The following is a 13,152-nucleotide window of genomic DNA, read 5'->3' as shown; positions in this document are numbered from 1 at the left end:
AATATTACTATTTTGCAAACATTAGTTTGTTAATGAATCAATGCCCAGATCAAGAGGTTGACATCCTTGACAGAGAGCAACTGTGCCTCCTGGTGGAAGACTGCCTCACTGCCTGTGAACGAGTTTTGCTAAACAAAAAACGGAGCCTGAATCTGATCAAGTTTCTAGATCTAACCACTCATTTACAGGAAACATAGGAATAACATCAGAATGATATGAATACATTATGAAAAATCTAGCTTGTAGAAACTTCAGACAAGCAGCTCAGATTCTTTAAAAAAATATATGGAGGCGAAAGAGAGAACCTATAGAATTAAGAGAAACAACAATAAGAAACAACCCAATTTAAAAACTGACTAAAGATCTTAGCAGACACCTCACCAAAGAAGATATACAGAAGGAAAGTAAGCATATGAAAAGATGCTCCACATCACATGTCATCAGGGAAATGGAAATTAAAACAATGCCACTACACATCCATTAGAAGTGCCAAAATCTGGAACACTGACAACACAAAGTGCTGTGGGAGAGGGATGTGGAGTAACAGGAACTCTCATCCAATGCTAGTAGGAATGCAAAAAGTCATCACCACTCTGGAACTGGAGGTTTCTTACAAGATGAAACTTTCTCTTACCTTAAAAGCCTACAGTTTTGTCCTTTGGTATTTACCAAAGGAGTCAGAAACTTACATCCACACAAAAACCTGCCCACAAATGTTTACAGCACCTTTATTTATAGTTGCCCAAACTTGGAAGCAACCAAGATGTCCTTCAGTAGGTGAATGTTAAATAAACTGTGGTACATCCAGACAGGGCTTCCCTAGTGGCTCAGATGGTAAAGAATCTGCCTGCAATGTGAGAGACCTGGGATTCAGTTCCTGAGTTGGGAATATCTCCAGAGAGATATTCCTGGAGAAGGAAATGACAACCAACTCCAGTATTATTGCCTGGAGAATTCCATGAACTGAGGAATCTGGTGGGCTACAACCCATGGGGTCACAAAGAAAGAGTCAAACACAACTGAGCGAAGTTGCAATAGCATTTCAGTGTGCAATAGCATTATATTTTAAAAAATAAAAAGGAAATACATTAGCTTTAAAATACTTTATTGAGCTTCCCCGGTAGCTCAGCTGCTAAAGAATCCTCCTGCAATGCAGGAGACCCCAGTCCAATTCCTAGGTCAGGAAGATCCCCTGGAGAAGGGATAGGATACCCACTCCGGTATTCCTGGGCTTCCCTGGTGACTCAGACGGTAAAGAATCCACTTGCAATGCAGGAGATCTGGGTTGGGAAGATCCTCTGGAGGAGGGCATGGCAACCCACCCCAGTATTCTTGCCTGGAGAATCCCCATGGACAGAGGAGCCTGTCGGGCTACACTCCATGGGATCGCCAAGAGTGGATATGACTGAGCAACTAAGCACAGAACAGCACATCCAGAAAATGGCATATTATTCTGTGCCAAAAAGAACTGAGCTATCAAGCCATTGAAAATGGAGGAATCTTACTGGAATATAGCTAAGTGGAAGAAGCCAAACTGAGAAAGTTACATGCTGTATGATTCCAACTACATGACATTCTCTAAAAGACAAAACTATGGAGACAATAAAAGATTTCTGGTTGCTGGAGGGGGTTGGGGGAGATGAACAGACAGAGCACAGAAGATTTTAGGGGAGTAAAAATATTCTGTATGATACTATTATAATGATGGATGTGTTATCATACATTTGTCCAAAACCACTGAACTCACACCACCAAGAGGTAAACACCATGGACTTTGTGTGATGTGATGTATCCATGTAGCTTCGTTGTTGGTTTAAAATAAAAGCACTGTTCTGGTGAGAGATGTTGATATTGGGGGAGGCTACACATGTGTGAAAACAAGGCATAGACCTCTGTACTTTTCTCTCAATTTTATTGTAAACCTAAAACTTATCTAAATATTTTTTTAAAGAGAGATAATGAGGGAAATTTGAACAGTTTCTCAATTTTTTATGATAATAAGTGTAAGGTCGGACCCTGGGGGCCATGATGGGCCGCCCCTCCTCTCCCTCCTGCCGGCAGGGGAAGTCCCGAACGGGGGAGCCTCCCGGATCCCGAGACCAATGACAGCGCACTCCGCCAGCTAAAGGCGCCCCGCCCCAGCTGCATGAACCGCGCTGCCTCAGCTACATAAGCCACCCCGCCCCAGCCGCATAGAGACACCTATCAGCTCGCGATGCCGCGAACCAGCAGCCTATCCAAACCCCCATCCACTAGCCCAGCCATCCCTCACAACGTGCATATATAAACAAACTTCATCGCGGTCCGGGCGTGCGGATTTCCTCGACCTGCCCCGTTCAGGTCCGGAACCCCGCCCAGGAGCACTTTGCCGTTAAAGCCTGTCAGAGATTTTTTGGTGTACCTGGTCGTCTTTTACCTAACAATAAGAAATTACTTTTCATTCTATATGTTATGATTTTGTGGTTGTATTTTTAAAGGGGCATTCTTAATCTTTTAAATTTAACTTCTGAAATACTTATGAATGAAAGGACAGTAGCCTGCCAGGTTCTTCTGTCCATGAGATTCTCCAAGCAAGAATACTGGAGCGGATTGCCATACTCTCCTCTAGGGGATCTTCCAGACCCAGGGACCAAACCCACGTCTGTTATGTCTTGCATTGGCAGGTGGATTCTTTACCACCAGCGCCACTGGAAAACCTGCAATTTACTTCTAAATAATGAAAAATTAGTAATGAGTTGCTAATGCTTGAAGCTAATAGGGAAATGGGGGTTAATTATACTCCTCTCATATACTATTTTGTATATAAAATATTTTAAAAGATTTATGCCTTGAAGTAGTAAGCAAATTGTGTCTTTAAGCCCTTATTAACCCTCATTCTGTCTTATAACAGTTTAGGTGAGCACCCTCATCTCTATTATGATGAGATACAATCATTTGATAGTCATATTTGTGTAAGCCCAGAGGGGTTGTGTAAGGCATTGATAGCCTAAATAAGTGTTTTCCTTGTGAGTAAAGACAGGGCTTCCCTGGTGATTCAGTGGTAAGGAATCCACCCCCCAAGTAGGAGCTGCAGGAGATGCGGGTTTGGTCCCTGGTTCGGGAAGATCCCCTGGAAAATAAAACGACAACCCACTCCAGTATTCTTGCCTGGGAAATCCCTTGGACAGGGGACCCTGGCAGGTTACAGTCCATGGGGTCATAAAAGATTTGGACACAACTTAGCAACTAAACAACCAACCAAGAATTAAACACATCTAGTAGTTTCTTGAATAGAGGGTCCTTATTCTGACTTGCTCTGGAAATTTACCACACTTTTCCCCACTTCCCACCACCACCACATTTAAAAAGGGAAAAAAAAAGAAATCAGTATTGTTTTGGAAAATATGATCTTAATCCACTGGTTAATGCCTACCATATTTCCACCTCTTTCCATTTACCTATAGCTGTGAAATCCATCAAGATTAGTTATATAAAAACAAAGCACAGTTGGGGAGCCTGTCCCTCTCAACACACCTGGGAAAGATAACACAAATTTAGATGGTTGGCAGCACTTGGATAACTACCTGATATTCCCACAAGAGGGCACTCTAAGTTTCTGAAAAATCATAAAATCTAACAAATGGGGTTTTATATAAGGTCTCTTTAACAAGCCCATATGGAGAAGGCAATGGCAATCCACTCCAGTACTCGTGCCTGGCAAATTCCATGGACGGAAGAGCCTGGTAAGCAGGTAGGCTGCAGTCCATGGGGTCGCTAAGAGGCAGACATGACTCAGCAACTTCACTTTCACTTTTCACTTTCATGCATTGGAGAAGGAAATGGCAACCCACTCTAGTGTTCTTGCCTGGAGAATCCCAGGGACGGGGGAGCCTGGTGGGCTGCCATCTATGGGGTCGCACAGAGTCGGACACAACTGAAGCGACTTAGCAGCAGCAGTAACAGCAACAAGCCCATAAGGCTGGGAAAGAGCTAAGGAACAGTGGGCAGGGAAAATAAGGGGTCAGGAGATAAAGTGAGAAGTTGTCCTCTGTCAATAAACTTACCTCTTCAACTTTGAATGCATCTAATAAGGGTCTGTTGGAGAAGGCAATGGCACCCCACTCCAGTACTCCTGCCTGGAAAATCCCATGGGTGGAAGAGCCTGGTAGGCTACAGTCCATGGGGTCGCTAAGAGTTGGACACAACTGAGCAACTTCACTTTCACTTTTCACTTTCATGCATTGGGGAAGGAAATGGCAACCCACTCCAGTGTTCTTGCCTGGAGAATCCCAGGGACAGAGGAGCCTGATGGGCTGCCGTCTATGGGGTCGCGCAGAGTCGGACACGACTGAAGCGACTTAGCAGCAGCAGCAATAAGGGTCTGTGGGCAACCCAGGTGGTGCTAGTGATAAAGAACCCATCTGCCAATGAAGGAGACATAAGAGATGTGGGTTCGATCCCTGGGTTGGGAATATCCCTTGGAGGAGGGCATGGCAACCTGCTCCAGTATTCTTGCCTGGAGAATCCCATGGACAGAGGAGGCTGGCGGGCTACAGTTCATGGGGTTGCCAAGAGTCAGACACAACTGAAGCAACTTAGCATACAATAATAAGGGTCTGTATTTCTACCTAAGGTTTTAAAACCCAGTTCAGTTTGACTGCTGCAAGTGCACTAGTTGGGGCAGATGTGAAATGGAGGCTGTGGATTTTAGATGGTGTGGGACAGAAGGCTGAAATGCGTGCAGCAAACCACCTCCCTACCAACACCCCTGCACCTGTCTGAGTCTGCCAGAAGGAACTGAGATGAGAGTTCCACATCCACGTTCCCTTTCCTTCCTTCAATCAAAATTTTAAAACCTTTGTGTTGTCTTCATTTTAAGTATTGCTTAAGACTACTGTTGGAAAAATATTTATTTTCCCTGTAAATTCCTTTAAATCCTAGTAAGATTCATTCATCTTGTGCTTCCGCTTTAAAGAACATTTTATCATCCTACTATACAATATAGGGCTTCCCTGGTGGCTCAGATGTTAAAGCATCTGCCTGGAATGCAGGAGACCCGGGTTCGATCCCTGGGTTGGGAAGATCCCCTGGAGAAGGAAATGGCACCCCACTCTAGTACTCTTGCCTGGAGAATCCCATGGAGGGAGGAGCCTGCTATGCTACAGTCCATGGGGTCGCAAAGAGTCGAACACGACTGAGCAACTTCACTTCACTATACAAGGCATCGTTATTTCTAAAAGGGGAAAGGGGAAAACCATGCTTGCTTATGTTGAACAGAAAAATCTGTGAAGGTGCTTAAGAGGGTGCAGTTCAGTTCAGTCGCTCAGTCATGTCCAACTCTTTGTGACACCATGGACTGCAGCACGCCAGGCTTCCCTGTCCATCACCAACTCCTGGAGCCTGCTCAAACTCATGTCCATCGAGTTGGTGATGCCATCCAACCATCTCATTCTCTGTCATCCCCTTCTTCTCCTGCCTTCAATCTTTCCTGGCATCAGTGTCTTTTCCAATGAGTCAGTTCTTTGCATCAGGTGGCCAAAGTACTGGAGTTTCAGCTTCAGCATCAGTCCTCCCAATGAATATTCAGGACTGATTTCCTTTAGGATGGACTGGTTGGATCTCCTTGCAGTTCAAGGGACTCTCAAGAGTCTTCTCCAACACCACAGTTCAAAAGCATCAATTCTTCAGCACTCAGCTTTCTTTACATTTGCCTACAAATTTCTAACTAGTGTTTCAGAGGTGTACAGAAACTAATACAGTGAGCAACTTCATGGGGAAGTTCATTACTAACAGAGGGAGAAGGGTGTGCCAGAGACAGAGCATTGAGCTGAACCACCTATGGAGCCTAGTTGGCATGACTACTGCTGCTGCTGCTAGGTCACTTCAGTCATGCCCGACTCTGTGCGACCCCGGAGACGGCAGCCCACCAGGCTCCCCCGTCCCTGGGATTCTCCAGGCAAGAACACTGGAGTGGGGTGCCATTTCCTTCTCCAATGCATGAAAGTGAAAAGTGAAAGTGAAGTCTCTGAGTCGTGTCCGCCTCTTAGCAACCCCATGGACTGCGGCCCACCAGGCTCCTCTGTCCATGGGATTTGCCAGGCAAGAGCACTGGAGTGGGGTACCATTGCCTTCTCCCAGTTGGCATGACTACAAGTGTCTTAATTTCCTTCTGAGATGAGTAGAGCAGACCTAGTTGTATGACATATTAGGCATTTAGTAGTCCTGGACAACAGTGTCCAGTAGTAGGAGACAACAATGTCCATTGATCAAGTTTTCACATCTCTTTGGATGCCTGCACTTTCAGTGGCAAGTGATGCCGATCAGAAATCAGCCTAGAAAGAGTGAGTGATAAAAACCATTATCTCTGTAACACAGAAGGTATCCTCCAATTCTCTGCACGAGTTTCTAACTTTTATGTTTTCATTTCAATGATAATTTAAAAAATATAATGTGAGCATACTCTCCATTGCCTCAATGACTACCTTATAACCATATACCCAAATGTGCATGTGTGTTTACAATTGTATGGGAGCCACGTGAAGGCCATGTGATGTTACAGACACTTTGTAAACAAGGCTTCACAGTCAGGAGGGGTAGAAAAGTGGCAAATGGAGCCAGCTAACAGCATATAGCACCTCACAGTAAAGATCCTATCTTTGTCTATTTTGACTAGCAACAATTTATTCAGGAGATGAGGTAATAAACAGACAAAAGAAAGAGTTTTCATTATGCCTTCTTGTTGTTAGAATATTATGTTATTATTGCAATTTTGTGGATGCTATTGACAGATCAGCCCAACAAAACAACAAATTGGTTAAAATTAGTATCATTGTTCAAAAGGAAAAATAAAAAGCAATGCTCAATGATGCAATATTCCAGCATGTTCAAAATCAAGGCAATGTGCAATGAAGCAGAAAACTCCAAATACATCTCTCCATTATTCAACCCAGTATCACTGTTTTTTTTTAATTACAACATATCCATTATTTGAATTTTATTAATTTTTGTTATTTTTTTATTTGTAAGTTAATTTATGTTTTATAGTTAAGCACAATATAGACAGGTTTTATGTAATTCTTGTTTGTGAATATTTAAGGAAAGTTGTCATGAAAATTACTTTATTCTAGGAATATGAAATAGTTTGCTTTCCCTTCTTTAAAAGGAATTATTATATTACTCACATTTGAAAAACACTATTGTAATATCATATAGGTTTATTTCTTAAAAATAATTTCTTAAATTCATATATGCCTTATGTATTATAGGCATATATGAATTATAAATAAAAATAACTATATGCTATTAATATATATAAACTATAAAGTTAATAATGACCAACAGGAAATAAAATAAGGAGAAAAACACAGTAAGCTTGTAGTCATAAGAGCAGTTGTGTGCTTTTGAGGGACTAGAGTGAAAACTAACTTCTTTTTCCTTTGGCTGTACCTCGTGGGCTGTGGGATCTTAGTTCCCCAACCTGGGATGCAAGCCAGGCCCCCTGCAATGGCAACACAGAGTCTTACCCACTGGACAGTCAGGGAAGTCCCCGTCTTCACTTTTTACTTAACTAGATCTGATATGGGTCTTTAGGTCCCATTAGTAATAAAAAAGGAAAATACGGTTTAAAATTTTAATTAACATTAAAATTCTTCATCATTATGAAAATATAGCTCTCTTCTGTTTGAGTTTTTGAAATAACATTTTATTTCTCGGTTGTGCCCGAGTTATCTCTGGTCTCCCACACCTGCTCTGGTGTATTCATGGGTTTCTGTAATGAGATAAGTGGTGGGAATACTCAGATGGCTTCTTTGCTCTCTTTTCCGTGCTTGTACATTTCATGAGCATGAAGAAGCAGTGGTCATAATCCCAAAGAGTTGTTGCTATTCTCCACACTTTCTCACTCACGCAGCATGGCCCATCAAGCATTTGCTTACTAAACTTTTGCTTTTCAGTCTTCGTGTGGATAGCTCTCCTTCCCTTTGAAGTCTCAAACCTTTTTTTGTCTTCAGGTAAACATGATATTTAAGGTGGGCTTCCCTAGTGGTTCAGATGGTAAAGAATCTGCCTGCCATGAAAGAGACCCGGGTTCAATCCCTGGGTCAGTCTTTAAGGTGAGGTCTTCACTTACATTGAGAGTTATTCAGTTTTCCTGGGTCTCTGGCATGTATGCATGTGGGCTAAGTTGCTTCAGTCATGTCCAGCTCTGTGTGACACTATGGATTGTAGCCTGCCAGGCTCCTCTGTCCATGGGATTCTCCAGGCAAGAACACTAGAGTAGGTTGCCATGCCCTCCTCCAGGGGATGGTCTTGACCCAGGGATCGAACCTGCATCTCTTATGTCTCCTCCATTGGCGGGAGGATTCTTTACCACTAACACCACCTGGAAAACCCCTCTCCATGTACACATGTTATTAAATGTTGTTTGATTTTCTCCTGTTAATCTACTTCATGTCAATTTAATTCTTAGACCATCCAGAAGAACCTAGAAGAATAGAGAACAATTTCTTCCTTCCCAAAATATGCCAGATACTGAAATGTGCTGAGAATAAATTTGTGAATAAGACTCAAGGAGCCTTACGATCTAATACAGGAAGACAGTTGTATAGACAAGTAAGAGTATGTAATGGCTGCCTGTGTGAGTGAAGTCTCCAACCTTGGGGAAACAAACCTTCGTACTTTTCATTCATCCATCCATCTGTGCATTTACCATATATTCATCTTGAGCACCCAAGAAATGTCAGGGCTTGCTCTCAGAGTCAGGAATAGAGAGTTAAATGAGACACAGATCCTGCCTTCAAGGAATCCACAGTTAGTACAGGAGCCAGGTAAGTAATAAAAATGCGCAATAAGCAAGAGATAGAATTGATATGAGTTTCCCAGGTGGCTCAGTGGTAAAGAACATGTCTACAATGCAAGAAACATAAAGGACGCAGATTGGATCCCTGGGTCAGGAATATCCCCTGGAGGAAGAAATGGCAACCCACTCCAGTATCCTTGCCTGGGAAATCCCATGGACAGAGGAGCCTGATGGCCTACAGCCTATGTGGTCGCAGAGTCAGACATAACTGGGCATGCATGCAGCTAAATAAACAAAAATAAATATTTGAAAAATGAAGTACTTTACATGCATTTAATCCTCCTCAGAGGTGATTTATATCTGGTACTGTGGCTGCACAAGGGAAGGAGTGGTCAGCTTCCTGGATAAGGCTTCAGGCAGGCTTTGCAGTGCAGAAGGTGGTAGAGCAGGATCCTGAAGGCTGGCATGGCATCATCAGGCAGTCGGGGAGAGAGGGTACTCCAGGAAGAAGCACAGTCCAGGACTTCTCATTGTCTCTGAGTGTTTAGATTTAGGAGCAGGGTATCTAGTCAGACCCTCTCTCAGTCTGAAATGCTCATGAGTGTGCCTTGGGGGAAACATGAAAGACGGCAGACACCAGAACAAATGACTGGGCAAGGACAGTATTTGATTGGCCTGGGACCTCAGGCTCATCCAATCTGGCTTCAAATACAAAACTCAGTGATGGTTTTCAAGGCTCTTAGTCACCTGCCTTCATCTTCTCTTTGCTGCTTAATTTCACCCTCTTTCTCTACCTCAATCCCATAAGACCAATTGCCTTTCTATTCCTCAACAACATCTTTGTATTATGCCTCTCTCTTTTCTGCCACCAGGCATGCTTCCCTCCTTCTCTGCCAGCCCACGGTTCAGTTCAGTCCCAGCTCCTCTGCAAAATTTTGACCTCTGTGACTCAGTGGTTTCTATTTCTTTTGCTCACTTAAAAGACTGTTTATGTGTTAAAACCTGTGCCAAGTATTGCTTCCATCAGTGGCTCAGGTGAAGGATTTTGGGGATAACCCACTCTACCTAGCCTGAATATACCTGGAACGCCGATTACTATATGGAGCAGGCATGGAACCACATCTTACAGGACATCTTGAAAAGAGTTAATTGAAAAGTTTAATTAGCCTGATATGATGCATAATCACATAAGAGTCTGGGGGCTAAAACTGACAAATCTTGTTCCCGCATTTTCCATATTGTAAACACTTCACACTGCAGTCACCCTGTCTCAAGCTGTGGGAAGCATCTTGAGCCCACCTTCATCATTTCCACCCACAGCCCACCTTCCTGACCTCGTCAGCTCCAACCGTACCTGGAAGCACTCTGGTTCTACGTCCAACTGATCTACTGTTTTCAGAACTCATTGACCACGTGCTTACTCAGAAACCTGGAGAAAAGAGAATGCTTCTCAATGTATCTGAAGGAAATTTGGACCTTATTGTCCTTCTCTCACTTCATATTCTTTTTTTCCCCTCCATTGCCTTTTCTCTCCAGTATTTATCAGGGTAATGAACAGTCATCAAGTCTCATTGGCTTAAAATGATGAGAGCATATCGCATGCCCATATCACTGTCGTTATAGGTTGTGGGGATCAGGGGACAGGGGCAGGCTCCATTGAAAAGGCAGAGATTGGAAGACTCAGCATGAGAAAAGCACTCGTGTTCTGTGTGGGCAATGACACCCACCAGATGGTGGTAAGGGTGGGGCAGGGGAGACTAAAGAAAAAGGGAGGGTGGTGCAAAGGATTTCAAGAGTCAGGCCTGGAAGGGGCAGGGGTTATGTCTTATGTATCCACATTTCATTTGCCAGAACTAGATCAAAGGACTCCACTTGAAGGAAAGTTGCAAAATGTAATTTAGCTAAGTTTCCAGGAAGAGGATAAAATGCATTTGGTGAACAAGCCCTCCATCTCCTTTGGAGGGGAGGTCTGTTCTCTTCAAACAGTCCAAGGAAACACTCTTTGACACCTTCTGCAATTTCAACACTGTGTTTGATGGTTCATCTCCAGTTCCACTTGTAGCAAATATTTCTTAATTCTATATCATACCCTGTCTTGTTTAATTCTCAGATTGTCCAACATATACATTTCTTCATTCTTCAGTGAGATTTCATGGTGGAAGGTGTGGCAGTATGAGAGAAGGCAGGCTAGAAGGGACTATTTTTCATAGGAAGGGAAAAAAGTAAACAAATTAGAACTTTCAGAAACTTAATTGAATGTGTTTCCACAGATTATAAAAATTAATTACAACAGGGATTTGAGTGTCCAGATATTTATTTCTGTCAGATTATTTATATAAAGAACAGTTAATTTGGGTTTAAAGGGACTAAAGGGATTTTAAAATTTTTAGTTTTATTTTTATTTAAAAAACTTGAACGTAAGGTTTTAGAGGATGCATTCATGGTTTCATAGTTCCACTAGATGGCCCTGTTTCAAAATATTACAAAGCTGGAGATGAACGGCTTTTTAACGCATTACAACTCTCATATCTTTTCAAGCATCTAGGGTACTTCATTATCGATTGTAGCTGATTTTCCTAAAATACTATTGATGTAGCAAATCTCATCTTGTAGTATGACATAGAAAGTATTTTGGTAAAAGAGTTTAGCCCAGAGTTTTCTTAACAGGGCATATTTTGTTCTGAACAGATCATTTGAAACAAACAGCCGGACGACACTGAAATGACAACCTGTTCCCCAAAGTGCAAAATCAGCAACGATGCTGGAGAGTCCAGAAAGCAGCCTGCTCTGTAAATTTCCCCTGCTCCAAGTGGATTTTAAAACCAACACAGATTCTACTCCTCCTTTTTTCCCAGCTCTATTTTGAGACACAGATTTCAAAATCCCTAAGGTTATTCTGCAAGATTATGTGGATTCTGACAACCCCAAATAAGTCAAAGCCAACCAATTAAAATATTCTCTGAAACTAGAAATGGGATGGTTATAGTAAAAAGCTGCAAGGCCAGTGTTTAGCAACCAGAAGCTGGTAGTTGCCATTATAAGGCATCTCTGGAATTGCTGACAAGACACAACTAGTGTCTCTCTTTTCTATCTGAGCATCCATTAAATCCAGCATCATTTCTGTTAGGAGCCACCTCTCAATGCAAGAAGCGAGTGCATCTAATTAAAAATAAAAAAAAGTCAGGGAAATGGATAGTGGCTTTTGACTTTCTCCTTCCTTCCCCTCCCCAACCTTCAGTCTTGCTCAAAGGACACCACTGATGGGGTCTCCTACCACTTCAGCTCTCATAATCCCTCTAGCGAATCTGGTAATAGCCCAGAAACAAAGAGAATATCAGAGCCTTCTTACTCCACTCCTACCATTCTTCAGGGTGCTTCTTATTCTTTGATGGAGGCATCACACTATGTTCAACATTTCTAAACCATTCTAATATATATTCACAGTTGTGGACAAGAAATCAGAGCAGTAAGCTCAGGTTAGAATAATTTCCCACCACTAGTGTGGTCATCAGAGTTATCTTAAACATTATGTTGAAATCATTTCTGATCCTGGTTCTTCCAAATTTATGGTACCCATATGTAAGGCTCGGAGAACCGCGCTCTGAAAGGAACACTCAGGGACAGCCTCTAGTGGACTGACAAAGTTTATTATCTAGCTGCGCAGGTTTATGGTCTCAGGGAACAGAGCATAAAGCAGACTTGCACGTAGCCTTTTTCGATCAACATCAAAGCACTTAAGCATAAAATACAGTTCCCACCGCCCAAGATGTAACATAGCTTTGGCGAAACTCTAAAGGGAGTCTTATCATGAAACAACAGTCCTTGCTCCCAGAAACAGGTGGTCAGAAGGAAGCCTTCGAACGCCTCAAGGCCGGGCGTATATCCGTTCCCAGCCTCAGGCGCTCGGTGAACGCTCATAACCCTTTGTTATGCTCGCTCCTGCTTCCAACCTTCGTCAGGAGTGGAGCAAACACATTCTCAGTATTTGCTCAAAGCCTTCCAGCTCCTCCACATTTCCTCCCTGTTTCCTTAAGAGCAAGGACAGTTGTAGCCATTTTTACTCCTGCTTTTTGGGCGCTGGTGGCTCGAGCACATAATGTTTGGAATCTTGCAAGAACAATAACAAACAATAAACAGATCAGCGCATAAGTAGCCATCGTATGGGGTACCCAATACCATATATGTCCTTAATCATTAAATTCTAGACCAAAAAAATTGCACATTTGTGTGTACAGAGAGTTGAAGGATTAAGTTTGGCCAAACTAATGTGTACGTAACCCTACAGGGACTGGATTTACTTTTCTGCCTTAAAAAATTAGAACATCAGATAACATGTATCAAGTAACAGTTTCAGACATTGGATGCTAGGCAACATA

Source organism: Oryx dammah, unplaced genomic scaffold (genome assembly GCF_014754425.2).
Source record: "Oryx dammah isolate SB20612 unplaced genomic scaffold, SCBI_Odam_1.1 HiC_scaffold_1, whole genome shotgun sequence".
NCBI classification, from domain to species: domain Eukaryota; kingdom Metazoa; phylum Chordata; class Mammalia; order Artiodactyla; family Bovidae; genus Oryx; species Oryx dammah.
This window is presented reverse-complemented; position numbering follows the sequence as displayed.